Source organism: Suricata suricatta, chromosome 11 (assembly GCF_006229205.1).
Source record: "Suricata suricatta isolate VVHF042 chromosome 11, meerkat_22Aug2017_6uvM2_HiC, whole genome shotgun sequence".
NCBI lineage: Eukaryota > Metazoa > Chordata > Mammalia > Carnivora > Herpestidae > Suricata > Suricata suricatta.
Genome location: NC_043710.1, coordinates 102,070,011 through 102,086,499, shown reverse-complemented (window position 1 = coordinate 102,086,499; position 16,489 = coordinate 102,070,011). Strand labels below are relative to the sequence as shown.

General features: G+C 46.6%; 1 long non-coding RNA gene across 5 annotated transcripts in view; it reads right to left on the bottom strand.

The window, feature by feature from the left end:
* The window catches only part of LOC115271669, a 154,024-nt gene that overhangs the window by 114,223 nt on the left and 23,312 nt on the right, over window positions 1–16,489 (bottom strand). Inside the window, exons 1-2 of one of the 5 annotated variants that reach the window (XR_003900050.1) lie at window positions 6,821–6,907; window positions 5,734–6,262 (exon numbers count right to left, since the gene is read on the bottom strand). The exons of the other annotated variants lie outside the window; for them this stretch is intronic. This is a non-coding gene — a long non-coding RNA (uncharacterized LOC115271669). Of the gene's footprint in view, window positions 1–5,733; window positions 6,263–6,820; window positions 6,908–16,489 lie in introns of those variants that run through there. 5 annotated transcript variants of the gene reach the window in all.

Here is a 16,489-nt window from a genome sequence, read left to right as displayed (position 1 = left end):
TGGGCCCTCGGCCGGCCAGGATTCTGGGACGTGTTTCTGGCAGCCCTGGAAGAGAATGGGTATTATCCTCTGGCCTGTCTCCCTGATCAGTGTGCTCTGCCGGAGCTGGCACATGGCCGGTGGGGAAGCGGAGGCTCCCAGCTCTGCTGGGACCACCGCTGCCCTCACTCCCCAGGCCTCACCTTCCGGGGCTCATGGAAGAAGTCTAATGAACCTAGGTGCCAGTCTAACCCTTGCTCACTTCTGACCTCTACCATCTTCTGTTTTAGGCTGTTTCTGATCAGGATGTCTCTTGGTTGGACCACTGGGTCTGTTTGCCCTGACCAAGGTCTCTCATTTCCTACTGAATCATGATGCCTTTGATTAAAGAACTCTAATTGATGGAGCACATAAGGTTAAGCCACTATTGATAACATAGACTATTTTGTTTGATCTGCACAATAAAACCTAGGATGTACATAAATCAAAGCTCAGGGAAGAGAAATAACTTGCCAAAGGTTTCTGTTTGGGAATGGAAAGAGGGAGGAGCTGAAACCCAGGTCTGACGGACTTGGAAGCCAAAGCTCCCTTTTACCTTACTGCCTCTTGAACATTTAGGTTGGTGGCTCTCCGGGCAGAAGCAGTGCTTAAAAATGTCAGTGGTCATGATCTTTGTTTTCCTGGTCCTTACATTTAGAAAAGACTATGTCCTGAGAAACTTACTGGGGTAAGACTATGTCCCGGTGTGTGGGTGTCTTACCCCAGTGACTAGTATCATTCACTGCGTGTAGCACAGACCTTCTTCTTCAGTAATAATACGTGATGAAAACAGGACATGAGACCTGATAGACGTGATGCTCCCGTCTCGTCTGCCGAGACAAGCCGCTTCCACTGGCCATTTGCAGCATGGAGGCACAGGGACTTGTGACTCACTGTGTACTGAATTGTAATGCGGGAGTCTTTTTCTTCTTCTTCTTCTTCTTCTTTTTTTTTTTTTTTAAATCAAGGCAACTGTAGGGAGTTGAAGTCTGAATTTAAGGGGATGAAAAGATAAAATGCAATTTCCAGCTTGAAATTATTTCTTAAACTCCTCAGCAGGATGGATTTTTCACTCCTGGCAGGTTTTGGCTCCTCAGATCGAGGGCTGGCAGCTCTGACTCAGAGCCGGTCCTAAAGCAACACCGTAGAGAAGCTGCCTTTGCTGTTTTTATTTCTTGGCTTCTCATCTGCTCCTGCCTCTCTCTCTCCGCTCTCCTCTGGGGACCCTGAGCCCTCATGCCTGGCCATGCTGAGGGGTGCAAAGAGCAGTGACTCTGAAGTGGCAGAACCTGGTTTGGATCCCAGCCCTGTCAGTCGCTACCTGTCAATTACTGGCCACCAACTAGACCTCCATGTCCTCATTTATAAAGCCGGTACCATAAGCATGTAACACAGCAATATTTTCAGAGACTCCAAGGAGATAATGCAGAGGAAGGGCTTTGGCAATGGCAAGAATTTCACAAATGCTGATTATAGATTGTTTTTAAACTTCTGATCATTTCAAGCTACCCTCCCTACCCCCATCTACCAAGGCTTGCTCTGATTTCCTAGAACATTCAATAATTTCTCCCCTATCCCACCCCTTGTAAAGTTTATGGCCCTGCAGGTACTTGAACTGGTGACATACTAGAGGGAGAACAAGAAACGTTGCCAGACCACGGGCACCTGCCAGGTAGCAACATGGCAGGGGGGGCCGCTAAGTGTGGAATGCAGATACTTCTCTGCAGTCGTAGGGAGTGACCACACTCTCCCAGGTGAAGGAACTTCGTTGGCCTCCTTTCTTGTCTCTGAGAACAATGAGCCTTCCCTTGGTGGCCATCTGTAGTCTGGTTTAAGCCTAGGGGCACCAATAGCAAAGGCCCTAGGACATGGCCACATCCCAGTGAGACTGACTTAGTGGATGCCCTTTGCCTTTCAAAGGATGAAGACACTTATAAGTCCTCCATCTTTAAAAAGAACCTTAGCAACCAGAGGGGCAAAGATAGAGAGGAAGGAAAGATGCCAGCCTCACTCTCTGGGAGGGGAACCCTGTGAAGACATTTATAGTCACTGTAGGCATCTTAAATGCTCTGGGAAGTACTGCAGAGAAGGGAGCTGGTCATCTTCACTGCAGTACTTTCTGGACGTATCTGACAATAAGACCCCTCCCTCGATGAGTTCCCCACATAAAACCTGACAGCATTCCACAGACAAGCCCTAGGAAACAACAGCGCAGGGAAAAGAGCTGTAAATCAACAACACAAGTCTCTTGATTAGGAGTTAAGACCTCAGAAGGCAGCAATGATTCCTAAGAACTGGGCACTGTCTCAAGTGTTTCACATATCAACTCATTTAATCCTTACAACAACCTCACACAGTGTTACTGTCTCATTTTTACAGCTGCAGATGCCCAGGCCCAGGAAGGGTATACTTTTTTGCCCAAGGGCAATGGTCACGAAGCGGCAAACTGGGAACGGAACCCAGGCACTTTGGCTCCCGTTTGTCCATACCCTCACGGATGAGAGAAAATAATTAACAGTGGCACGTTACAGAGCTTTTGAGGTGCAAATAAAATAACGCAGGTGCCTCAATTCTTCACTTACTTGAATCACGTTAAGAGGGAGAATACAGGTGCTGCCCAGCTTACAGGTTTTGTGAGGATCAAACGGAAGGTCATACTTGAGAGCTCTGTAAACTGAAACTCCTACGGTTTAGGGGGAAAGAGGGTCTCTCCGCCTGCCAATCAATGGTAGGTGAAAAAATCGAACAAACATGTGGGTCACCGCTTTACTGACTGGGTGCGGAGCCTTGATTCCCGGATGTGGGTGGGGTGCAGTGTGCTTGGATTTGAAAGCTCGGGTACCAGCAGGACCTTATTCTAAAATTTCTTGTGAAGGATATGGAAGAGATTTTCTTCCTGTAAAAAAAATGCTAAGTAAGGGGTGCCAGTTTTTTTCTTCTCATGGAACATACTGTGCTTAGAAAGAAATTCTATGGAGAGGAATTATGGGTTATAGAGCAAAATAAAGTGGGGGCCACTTTGTCCCCTTCTTTCAGCTGCTGATGCGAAGCGCTGGTAGGAGAGAGGACAGCTCAGCCCAGCACCTGTGCAGGATCTCAGGAGCCCTGATTCTAACTGTACCCTACTTCGTGCCTCAGGCAGAGCTCACCTACCGTAACACTGACTGAACCATTTTTGAATGATTTGTTCATTTAGCTGTCCTTCCCATGGGCCTTAGAATTGCTTGCAGAGAGTGAATGTGGTTTACTTTTTTTACCACCCCCGAGCCTACTTCAGGATGGACGTACCTTCCAATTGGTCTCTTGCTCTTTTTTTTTTTTTAATGTTCACCTAATTGAGAGAGAGAGCAGGGTGGGGGCAGAGAGAGAGGGAGACACAGAAGCTGAAACAGGCTCCAGACTCTGAGTGGTCAGCACAGAGCCTGATGTGGGGCTCAAAGTCACAAACCACAAGATCACGACCTGAGCTGAAGTCGGACGCTTAACCCACTGAGCCCCCCACGTGCCCCTGGTCTCTTGCTCTTTTAATGGCAACCTCAAGTACCTAATCCTAATGCTGTACATGAATATATTTCCCACAGTATTTCACACACACAATAAAACAAGGTGCTAATTTTTATAACTTGGTTAAGTAAAGATGTAAAACATCTTCATTCCTTCCCTTTATCTGTGTGGCCTCCTCTGACCTTCTCTGGTCAGTGTCCTGAAAAATTCCTATTGCTATCAGATGAATCTATTGAGATGAAAATTCATGGTCTCAATGTCCCTTCTGGGAGCAAAAAAAGATGCTAGCATGCTATCCTAGTAGGAACATATATAAAATCATGGTTTTCCACCTAAAAATCAATTTCCTCCCACTCTATTTCATTTTTTTAGTAGTTATTTAAATTATAAAATTGACAGTTGCACATACTTGGGACTTTTTTTTTAAGGACTATCCACTGAAAAGTGAGTCTTCCTCCCATCCCATGTCCCCAGACCACACACCAAAGATCAGCACTAATAACAGTTTCTTGTGTAGTCCTCCAGAAACTTCCATGCATGTGCAAGCATTTAAGTATAAAAGTAGATATAGTATACATTCCTTTTCACTGTACACAAGTGAGTTCATTTTATACATGCTGTGCTGCATCTCCTTTAAAATTTTAATGTTTATTTATTTTTGAGAGAGATAGAGTGTGGCTAGGGAAGGGGCAGAGAGTCAGGGAGACAAAATCTGAAGCACGCTCCAGGCTCTGAGCTGTCAGCACAGAGCCCGATGTGGGGCTTGAACTCACAAACTGCAAGATCATGACCTGAGCAGAAGATGGAGGTTTAACTGACTGAGCCACCCTGTATCTACTTTTTATCAAAACATGACAATCAATCTAGTTAGGAAATACTTGCTTATCAGCACTTTATTCTTTTAACAACCCTATGAAACTCTTTTCTTTGAGTTTATCAAAATTTAGCCCATGTCTTTTTAATGAACATCTAGATTGTTTGCAAAATCTTGCTATTAAAAAGTGTTGCAAACAGCGTGTGTAAGGATGCAGGTCTGAAACTGACTCCATGAAACAATAGAAGGGCACACATTGCCCAAGGCAACAGGGACCACCCTTGTAACATTCTAAGGGCAGGCCTAAAGGTGGAGGCTAAGACTAGTCACGCCCTATGTGAGGGTCCTGGGCCCACTCTGTGATTGGTCAATACTCTGAATGTTGTGATTGGGTCCCGCCAAAAGTAACAAATACTCTAGGCAATGTGAATGGTTAAACCTGCTGTCAATACCTATGTCACAATTTCCTGTAACTCCCCCTTCCCAAACTCATAAAAGCCCTACCCTGCCTTTGTTCGGGGCTCACTCCACGTGGATCCAGGGTGTTGCTGAAGTCTGTGAGCCCGAGTTTAGGCTAGCCAGGCCTAAATTCATAATAAAGCCCTTTGCTTTTGCATGCGTGATTCGGTCTCCCAGGTAATCTCTGGTTTTTGGGGGCGATATTAAAATCTGGGCATAACACATGTTTGTGCCTGTAATATTCTACTATACATGTTGCCAGATTGCCCTCTCACATTCCCACCTAGCATACTGCGATGTGCTATTATAACCTTGCTAGCAGTGTGCCTTAATATTTTCCAATCTGATTGGTGAAAATGGTATTTCATTATAATTAAAATTTCATTTCTTCCACTCTGAGCAATATAAACAATATAATCAACCTTTTGTATTTTGAGGGTCCTGGCTTGTATTTATTTTAAGCTTTATTTACGTAATCTCTACACCCATTGTGGGGCTCAGATTCATGACCCCAAGATCAAGAGTCCGCCTGCTCTTCCTACTGAGCCAGCCAGGTGCCCCAAGGGGCTATTGCTTTACATTTACACTCATGGTAGTGTCAAATTTTCTTTTTTTCAGTTTTTAAGATTTATTTTGAGAGAGAGTGTGAGCAGGGGAGGGGCAGAGGATCCAAAGAAGGCCGTGTGGTGACAGCAGTGAGCCCAAGGCAGGGCTCAAACTCACAAACCATGAGATTATGACCTGAGCAGAAATCAAGAGTCAGATGCTTAACCAACTGAGCCACCCAGGTGCCCCACTTTTTGTAGTTTTTAATTGACTTTAGAGAGGGAAAGAGACTAAACACTTGAACATTTTAGGCAAAAATCCCTTAAAATCTAGTACTGGTTTTTAAAGCATAAAAGAGAAAATATCCACTTTTGCATGGTGTATTGTCTTACAGTTAGAAGAGCTGCTCACAGTTGACGTGATCCTCAGAACAGTCATCGTGTTATGAGGCAGCTGAGTCTCGGAGTAGAGGACAGTGGTGGCTCACGCTTGCCTTGGTCGCCTTCCTTCTTATGCTGGTAGTAATGCTCTGCTTCTCCTTGGGGAAAATGTTCCTTCCTCCTGCCACGTGGTTTTGGTGTGTTGTCATTCATGGAGACATCAGGGACATGGGCATATGGCCCAAGGCAAGAAATGCCACGACAATTAGAATCCAGATGGCCACCTCAAAACAGAAAAGGGGGGAATACTGGCCAACCCTGGAGAGACAATCTGTAAGTCACTGCTACTGATAGACCCCGAGGGGTCTGGCTGCCGGTCCCTCCAAGACAGGCTGTTTGACTCTTTATTTGATTCTGCGAGCAATCTGGGTCCTTTCCATGGATTCTTTTCTTCATGTACTCAAGAGTAGGTTTCTGTTGCTTGTTCTCAAGGCTTCTAATTAGTGCATTCAGGGGGGTTCTGGAATCTTCGCGAAGTATGCTGCTGGGGAAGTGGCAGAACTGGGGTTTGTACTCAGATTTTCAACTCAGTCCTGTGACCTTTCTGCTCTGCAATACTTGAGGGGAAGTAACGACACAATAACCATGTCATATGTTCGGACTGGAATGGGTGTAGCCTGAATATTACTTCAGGGTAGTCAGACAGGGAGAGCGGAGGAAGAGGCATCTGGGTCCCCATTAGGGTGGGGCAGGCAGAGAGGGAACAGTCTCAACTGTAGATACTGAGAAAAGACCAGCAAAATCATAGACCCCAAGAAGTGAGGCGGGATGAGGGTGTAGTTTAAGCAACAGCAGCATTGGGGGGGGGGTCAAAATATGGTGTGTGAGCGTGTTGGATAGAGAGTGAGGGGGCAGTGCCCTGGCGGGGGCTGGTTCCCACAGCCACAAATGCGCGGGAGAAACGGGCAGGGAGGCAGCTGTATCAGAGCTCTGGAAAGGGCGGAGGGACTCTTTTCCCCACTTGGTCATCGACCAGGCGCGGCGGGCAGCTCAGGCGTGGGGGCCGCCTGTGTGCGCAGCTGCTGCAGGAACGACTCACCACGGGACCTGGCACGGTCCTTAGCCTCCCGTACCTCAGCGTTCCCGACTGCAAATTGGGGGTAACTGGGTCTACCCCATAGACTTGTTGGAGGCCTGGGATAAAACAGGAGAGCTTTAAGTCTTAAATCTGGCAGATTACAGAAGCTCCATCAAAGGTGGTTTTGTTGCTATTAGTGATGAAATTGAATAATGATAATCAACCTCCCAGCCTCTCCCCACTCCGGTCCATCCTCTCTGCAATCTGCTAGTTTTCCCTCCAAACATGAACCTGGGTGGCTCACAATCTGCCCACACATCCCAGATGTCCCTGCCTCCATTCCCGGCTTCACCACCCACCACCCACCACCCACCACCTGCCACCGCCTTTTTCTCAGCCGCCCGAAACGTCCCTCCATTTTGGGAAGGTGCCTGGCTCTCCTGGGTGATGGTCCCTCTGCCCAAATGCCCTTTGCCTTTCCCCACTTGACCCCCTCTGCTCCTCTGTCTGTCTCTGCTCACTTGTCACCTCCTCCCTGAGGCCCTTCCTGTCCCCTCAGGCAGTTGGCTGTCCTCTCTTGTGTCTGTGGCACATACCCATACTGCAGCCATTCGGAAGATTGAAATGTAACAATTACTTTCTTTATTATTTGTTCAGCAGAGTAACTGTTGCTTATCAGGAACCCTTCTCTGACCAGAGCTCTGCTTAGGCACTTTTACATACCTGTTATTTATCACCACAATAATTCTACCAGCTGGGTGACATTCCCTCTATTTCTGAGCTCAAGACCTGGGGGCTGATAGGGATCAAATACCCAGTTCAAGATCACCCAGTTAGTGGTGAATTCAGATTCTCTCCCATTCCAATGCCAGCTTCTGAGAAAAATGAAATGAGCCACGTTGCCAAACAGAGATGTCCAATTCCAAGTAGAAGAGAAAACGCCCAACATCTTAGTATGTCCCCACATTCAGGTACATATATGATTCTTATTATGCCTTTTGAAACTCACTCCTAGCCCAGTGCCATCATGCCATCGGTCTGAGTCATTAGAGGGAAATTGAGGGTGCATCTGACCATGCCTTTACCTGTCCAGACACTTTTCTTTCTGGGGAGGTGTTAAAGTCAGATATGTCTAATGTCCCAGCCATCCGGACACCAACCTGCGTGGTCCCTTCTCTACCTGGGCCATCGGAAATAGTTCCATTTCCTGTATGCCTTCCTACCAGAGCCGGTGAACTTACTCAGTGAGTGGGGCCAAGCATGTCTTCATTCTCCATTTATTCTCTCATATATTGAGCACCTACTGTGTACTGAGCATCACATGCTGCTCAGAGCCTCTGCCAATGGGCATGAGAACTTAGCACAGTGCACCTTGCACCTTTCAACTGGAAGGCACATAAATAAATGCTCAAGCAAATGTCACCCTTATCGGAGGCTAGCGTGTCTTGATGTCTGATGCTATGATTTCCTTCACGTGAGGGCCCTGAAGACATTACTTTGGTGACAATAACATTGGCCAGATTATCTCCCAGAACCTCTCACCTGTGGAATCACCTTATTTTTTTGGAGGACTGTGCGTAATGAGCTCGCATAAGGAGGAAGGGCTTCTTGAGTTTACCAACCACCGAGGACTGGACTCACCAGCTGCTCTGCCATCTCGCCTGAGACTGACTCTTTCCCTCCAACAACAGAGGTAATCTGTCACTATTAACTGGTACCACTGTAGTCAGAAGAGGAGGGGTCTTGTTAATGAAAGACCCTCTCATTCTGAGGTGCACATGAATGTGCCTGGATCTGGCAAGTTGGGGCTGGAGTTTGTGGGTAGGACCGGAGAGAGATGAATTGTTCCACATAGTACAGAGAAGAAAGTGTTGAGTGCCCAGTGTCTGAAAATCAGCTTATTCTTCCTGAAAAACAAACAAACACTGCTGGAGTTCCCCAGGTGCACTGGTATCACTTAGGCGTATGCAGCACCGTTACTCTGCAAGCCGCCCAAGACAGAGGAGATGTCCCAGAACCAAGGCACTGCACAAAACCTCCCACCACCAGCGCACAGCCCCAGAACCAACAGGGAGCCTTGAGAAGGCGGAGTTCAAGCTTCCCACCAGCTCCTGGGGACAAACACTTGAAATTTAACTTGATTTGGGAGAAATGGAATTCGTCTTGCACGTCTGGATCCATGTACCGACGCTTCACACTCATTTCTAAATTCCTTTCTCTCATTCACTTCACTCAGGGGCCAGAGCGGAGGTTCCTGGGTTAGAACTCCTACTCGGCTATTAGCTAGCTTTTTGATCTTAGGGAAAATCACTTCACCTCCCCGAGTCTTAGTTTCCTCTCCTAGAAAAAATGAAGATACCAAGGGCAGTCACCTCGTAGTAGGATGTCTGAGGTTAAGTGAGGTCATGTTCCGGCCGCACACAGCAAGGGCCCCGCTCTGTAGTTGTATTGAAACGACAGGACCAACGCCCTGAGGACTCTGTGGCGTCCAGTGCTCTGGTTTGGATTTGGTTCACTTATTCTCTTGAGTTCCTACAGTGCTTCCCAAGGGGGCCTGCCAGCTCTCACTGCACTCTGGGAGTCGGGCTGACATCCCACCAACCAGCCACCTAGAGACACACGTGTCTCATAGCTACCCGTGTGTGTTCTCAGGGCTCTGATAGTCTCTCATTGCCTCAGATGTGCTGTGTTTTATTGCTGACTCCGGGTTCTTCACTCATGCTGGCCCCTCCACTAAGACCTCGCTTTCTTCTTCCCTCTGCCTTAAATTCTCTTCCTTCCTCTACATGTAGCCAACTTTTATACATCCGGGCTTAGCTTGAGTATCGCTCACCCAGGAAAGACTTCTCCACCTCTCAGTGTGAGTTATATCCTTTATGTGCTCCTGTGACACCTGAATTTTTCTTCTGTAACAATGCTCGTACTTACTAACGACTTGCATAATATCTGATTTCCTCATTAGATGAAAAACGGAATGAAAGTGGGGGCCACCCTGGTCTCATTCTGGCTGGATGATTACACAGTGCCCAGGGCATGGTTCACACTTAATAATATTTGGTGAATGAATGTATGGGCGTTCTTCTAAAACACCTCTAATCACTCCCTTCCTGATGTATGCTTATTAATTTGTATATATTTCCTTATTCATATCTTATTTGCACATCGCCATTAGGGTCCAGGAAAAAGGGAAAAGGGATGATGAATCCTATACTAACCGTTAACTTTGCTTTGTGGATTTAACTTTTTTTTTGAGAGAGAGAAATAGCAGGGTAGAGGCAGAGAAAGAAAAGGAGACAGAATCCTAAGCAGACTCCACACACTCAGCGTGGAGCCTGATGAGGGGCTCAAATTCATAAATTATAAGATCATGACCAAGATCAAGAGTTGGACACTTAACTGACTGAGCCACGCAGGGGCCCCTGGATTTAACTTTTATTACATAATGTACACTTGTAGGAAAGTCATAAAATATGAGTAAAAAGAAGAAAATGGAAATCACGAGCAACCACACAACTATTAATATTTCTTAAATGTTTTTTCAGTCTTTGTCCCTATAAATCTACAAAAATGTAAATCATCCTCTACAGACTATTTTGTAACTGATCGTTTTACTTAAAATATTGTGCACATATTTCAACATCAAGAAGTACAATCTCCAGCATATTTTTTAATGGCTACATTGAATGCCATTGCACAGAATAATTTATTTAACCAATTCCTTATTGGTAGACAGTTAGGCTTTTTTTTTTTAAACCATACGACAGACTGTACCGTAGAAAGCCACCTTACAACTTAATCTCTGTGCACATCCGTCACTATTCCCTTAGGATGATTTCCTAGAAACAGAGACCCTACATCGAAGGACATGCTTGTTTCAAACCTTGTTAACACACCTAATCTAGCTGCCCTCAAAGGCTTCAGGTATGTACATTCTTTCCAGAAAGGTAATGATGGGGATCTTGTAGATAATCTCTGAGTCCCCTAGAATCCTCCCCTTGGCTCATCGACCCATGAGATTGGCTTGGCCAACCCATCCTTCCAGTATTGCTAACCAACCAGGTACAGTGTTCAGTTCTTGGCCACTTGTTTTCCAACCTCTCTCTCTCTCTCTCTCTCTCTCTCTCTCTCTCAAATTCCAACTATTTTTAAATAGTTCCCCATATATACTAGTTCATAAATAAACTCAATGTGCTGATTATCTCTTCTCAGATGTCTAACTCTTGCACTGTCTGAAGAAAAGTCCTACAATCGCATTAACAAACAGTATTAATCTTCACTTTCCAGTGTGTCAGTGAATAGAAATGTTTAACACTGAACTTAGGAGAGTATACTTCTTCCTCTTTACAGGAACTGGAAGAAATTTTTTCATAAGAGCAAAGGGTTGTTACCTAAGATGACCAACACCTTTTCCTTAAGGTCAGCATTGAGGTAAGCTGCATATGTTTAACAGGTAAATATTTCTTTTTATGACTTAAAATTTTTTTTAATGTTTATTTATTTTTGTGAGAGACAGAGACAGAGCATGAGTAGGGAAGGGGCAGAGAGAGAGGGAGATACAGAATCTGAAGCAGGCTCCAGGCTCTGAGCTGTCAGCCTAGAGCCCAGCGCGGGGCTCAAACTCACAAACTGTAAGGTCAAGACTTGAGCCCAAACACTTAACCGACTGAGCCGCCCAGGCGTCCCAAATATTTCCTTTTAAAATGTAGCAAAATTCTTTGCTCAATATATAATTGAGCACTTACTCTAAGTGCCTATGTGAGTTAATCCTCACAACAATCCTCAGAAGTGTATTATTCTCTCATCTTACATACAAAGAAAATGAGGTTTAGAATGTTTGGTTCATTCATTCAATAAATATATTACTGAGTGCCTACTGTTGCGTTTGGCACATGGGAGTTACTGGTCGTCTTATTTAATAAGAGTTCTTTCACTGGAGTGAAAACCTGATTGGAGTGGGTTCAAGTAAGAACAGGAATGAGTAACTTGGAGATGGTGACCATTTTATAGACTGATATTTTACAGATGTTTGCTGCAAAGGGAAAGAGGAGAGTGGGGACTTACTGCTATAGAGGGAAGGGAGAGGTCAAGGGGGCTTGTAGTAAAACGAGATCACGGCATGCTGGGTGGGGCACGGCTCAATGATGCGGGAGAGAGAGAGGTGGCAGGAGTTGGGTGGCAGAGAGCAGAGAGCGGGTCTGGGGTAACAGAAGTGAGGGAGCAGGACGATGGGGGTAAAGGTGGGGGCCTGAGGCAGTTCTCTCTTTTGAAGCCTTTGTTTTTCCTCAGGAAAAGTAGGAAGCAATCCAGGAGCCGAGAGGGGAGATGGGAGGGGAGGTCTGCAGAGAGCAGGGAATAGCCTGGCACAGGCAGGAACAGAGACGGGGAGCGTGGCAGGAATTGCGGGCGGCTGCCAGGCGGCACCAAGGACCCAGCTGAAGACGGGGGCCACTTAGTAAGACTGTGTGCTCTTCTCTGACCATGTCCAACGGTACAGGTGCAGGGGTGCCGGTGAGGCACAGGCAGAGAGGTGGACAGAACTAGGTTTGTGGCTTTAGTCGACCAAGGACGCCCACAGCAAGGGAGGTCAAGGGCATGAAAGGTACATGCAGGGAACAACTACTGCATGACCATGGAGGTTCGAAATGCAGAGGAATGAAGAAGGTCCTTGAATGTGGCGAGGGACTTAGACTCAGTGGACCTGACAGGGGTCAGGGTGTTGACAGAGTCAATACAGGCAGGGAGTCGGGAAGCTAGAAGACCATGGCCGGAGCAGGGCAGTTGAAGTTGGCACGTGGAGGTACATTGCTTCTCAAGGTCAAGCAGCTGGGGTTCAAACCCACGGCCCCTGCTCCCAGAGCCCAGGCCAGCACAGAACCTCACAGGAGGGCAGGTGAGAGATGCCTCAGAGACGCACCGCGGGTCTCTATGGGATCATTCACACAGATGAGGGCCTGGAACTCTCTACAGAGAGAGGCACAGGATGGCAGTGCAGACACTCCCCCTCCCCCCCTCCCGCTCCTCCGTCTTCCAAAAATAGCAGCAGCGAGCTCGGCTAGGGCAGGCTTGGCTGGTTCCGCGGAGAACATATGCTTGCGATGCGGGGAGACAGACAGGCCGGCTAATGGGAAAACGTAGGGTCCCTGATGGGCTTGGGGTTTAAATATCAGTTTCTAGTGTCTGTGCCTGCGTGGTTTTTCTCCACAAAACCGATCATTATCTTTCCAGGTCCACACCTCTCCTGGGGGTGCTCGATAAGGGTCCCCTCCCTCTGCAGACAGTAACCAGCCTCTGCGAGCAAAGCCACGGCGGGTCTCGTGTGGGGTTGTGTGTGGGGCAGAGTTAAATCCAAAACAGACACTGAGGCACACTGAAGTCGTGAGGCCGCCTGACGACAGCCCAGGAATGCTGAGATTGAGGCCGGCCTCCCACGTGACCGCTGCCGGCAGGAATGTTAACCCTAAACTTCCTGCCTGGAGTCTGATCATAGCGGGGAGTCCCATTTTCTCTCTCTCTCTCTCTCTCTCTCTCTCTCTCTCTCTCTTTTTCCATTGCCCCTCCCAACACAGTCTCCCCCACACATGCCACTGTCCCCCACTTCTCAGGCACTGTCTCTCTCTCTCTCTCTCTCTGTCACACACACACACACACACACACACACACACACACACACACAGTGTCTCTCACACCCATTCTCTCTCTCTGTCATAAGCACATGCATCAAAAAGCCCAGAGGAGTTTGCTGAGGCTTTGTGACAGCTGTGTGCCTGGAGGCCACATACTATGAATTTGTAAAGTTGTGACCCGAACGAACAGCATCTCTGGTCCTCAGACATGAGAATGACCATTTCACCGAGGAACAATAGGATTGGTCCTGTCTTGAAGTTTTGGATATTTCGGAGTTATCACATGGTCTCACAGTTCAGGTGCCTTGGGTGACCCGAGTGAAGGGCCCGGTGTCTGTGCCCCTGTCTCCCCAGCAGCCTTCACGGAGAGCTGAGGCTTCCCCCTCAGGGAGATGAACACCAGACCTCCATCCAGGAGGGATTTTATGCCTCGTGCACTTCAGAGAAAAACATGACCCAACCAGAGACACATAATTGAATTCTGAGTTTATCTAGAAAGAGAAAAGTGGAAGGGATAGTGACGGTGTGTGTGTGTGTGTGTGTGTGTGTGTGTGTGTCTGATTCTGGTAAGTTCCCTCAGCACACACCTCCATGCATCTTCCATACCGACTGGAGAACTGCTGATCTAGGTGTTTTGCATGGTCCCTTTCCAGGTGTGCACCCTCTTCCTGAGTCATTATCCAAAATAACAATCAGCAATGCCATCAATGTGGATTGACTTTTTAGGGTTCCTATTGAGTAAGTGAATCAGAACATAATTACAAAGTGGCTAATATTTTTCTGTACTCTCTAGTTTAAATCCACTAAAATCACATTAGGAAGGGTTCCCCAAAGAGTAAATCCATTTGACAACGATCTTCACAAGCTGAGAGTCAATACCCAACATTGTGGCTACTCTTGGCTTGAAGTGGAACTTTGTCAAACCTGCTTTCTGACCATTAAAAGTCTGCTCCTGGCTCAGGAGAACATACTGGACCTAAATAAAATGCCTTCCTAATGTTCAAGGAATTAGCTCTATCTTACCCCATTTTACCTTCCTATACCTCTATCGTATCACCTCTAGAATGTTCTTTTATCTGCCCCATCCCACTTCTAGTAGATGAACTGAGGCAAAGAGAAATGGAAGAAAAGAAAGAAGGGAAGGAGGGAGGAATAAAAATGTGGAGAGAACATGCCGTCATGAGACTCAGCACACGCCTGCTGTGTAGAGGCAGGTTCTACTTGAGTGTGGCTGACGCTGCCCCTTCCACGTGGGAGATGATGGTCAGTGTCATTGGGTAACTGATTGTCACCAGCTGTCATGTTAGAGGACTGGATCAATTAGTGATGGGAACTCAATGTAAATAATTACATAATTTATAATTTTGTGCTCTTCTAGTTCAAAGTCACCATAAACAAATCACAAGGTGTGGACATTATGAGGATGTGCTGGGAGCCGCACCAGCCTGGCTGGATGACACGGTCACAGTAAGGAAATGGCCGATGCTGCACGGCTCCTGCCACAAGTGACGGAAACTGGCATCTCCTTCTGCTACTGATGTTCATGTAAAATTAAACCTGTTGCTATTGATTAGGCCTCACAATGTTCCAAATCAGACCGATATTCCCCAGATACCTCATGGGAAGAAGCATATTCCCACCTCTATGAAGAGGAAGTTAAACAAAGCACTGCAGATGTTTGTTGAAAGGCTCTTCTATTGAGCTTCACCAACTTAAGACATGGATAATAAAGGGGGTTAAAGAACGCAAGAATAATGTTTACCCTGGCCCGGAGAAAAGGCCTAATTTAGGAATAAGAAACAAACAAGAGCCAGGCATAAGTTACTGCGCATACATATGCTAATTTGGTGCCCATTGTGAGGGTAGGTGAGAGTAGTTACAACTTAAACTCATATGCAAAGGCCGGCTTTTCTAGGGCACCCATGGCGCTTAAGCCTTCAACCTCAAAGAACAAGGTTGACAAAAGGTTTACTTACTATCAAGAATACATTCTTCCTCTTGTGAGCCAAATAGAATGCCTCCTAGCCCTGTTTATGCCTGAATCTTAGCATTATTGTTATAAAATGTGTTTGCTATCTGCTTCTCACTGAAAACATCCTGCTATCTTCTTGGTTGTAAGATTTACTACCGGTTCAAACAAATGTGTATATTATCTGCTTTTCACTGAGAATATCCTGTTATTCTATGATGTGTAAGTTACCTCATTGTAATTAGAATAGTTCTGAAAAAAATGCCTCTGTAAAACCTGTTTCTGCACCCTTTTCAAAGCATCTTTATCACCGAGAATTATTCGTAAAAATTCCACTTTTTGATGTCATAAGTTTATAAATAAAGGCCCAAAACCTGGCAAGAAGGAAGATGATGCCAAGAAAGAAACTGCGTGAATCTCTCTCAACCCATTTTCGCGTCCGCCGGCTACCCCTTCAGGGATCCGTGGACCAGCCGGAGCGGGCCTCCAGCAAGGATGTCCAAAGACAACAGTGATATGACTAAAGTTCACGTTCGCTAGGCTCGTGCTTGAATCACATCCAAGTCGCCTATGACTCACCACCGTGAGCAGTAAACACCTGAGTGTGGCCGAGTCACATCTGGATTCTGATCATGGGCTGACTAAGGTGCTTCAATGCCCTTGCTCTGGAATCCAGAAATATACCCCGAAAATAAGAGCACCAAACCCATGTCAATTTCAAAAGACACTCCAGCCTGGTGTCCTCACAACTCCCTTACTTTGGGTGGTTCAACTTCTCCCACCTTTACCCATGAGCTCAGAATGTGCAGCAGGAAATGAAGGCCTATTTGGGGAACTGATGAAGTTGGTTCAAAGGGTGAGCAGCTCCCATGAAAGAGAGCAGCTTTGTGTTGCTGGGCCAGCAGGTACCACGTGCTCCTCCATTCTGTGAGCCAGAATCCTCACAGTCCCCGTCTCTTACAGTTAGCCACAGGAGCATGGTGTGGCTGGTGCTGCTGGTGTCCTGCACATTCTCTTGGGCCTCACATGTCAGCATCTGGGGCACTAATTTCTAACTTTTCACATCTCCCTCTCTTTGCCTGGGGGCTTTCCTCTAAC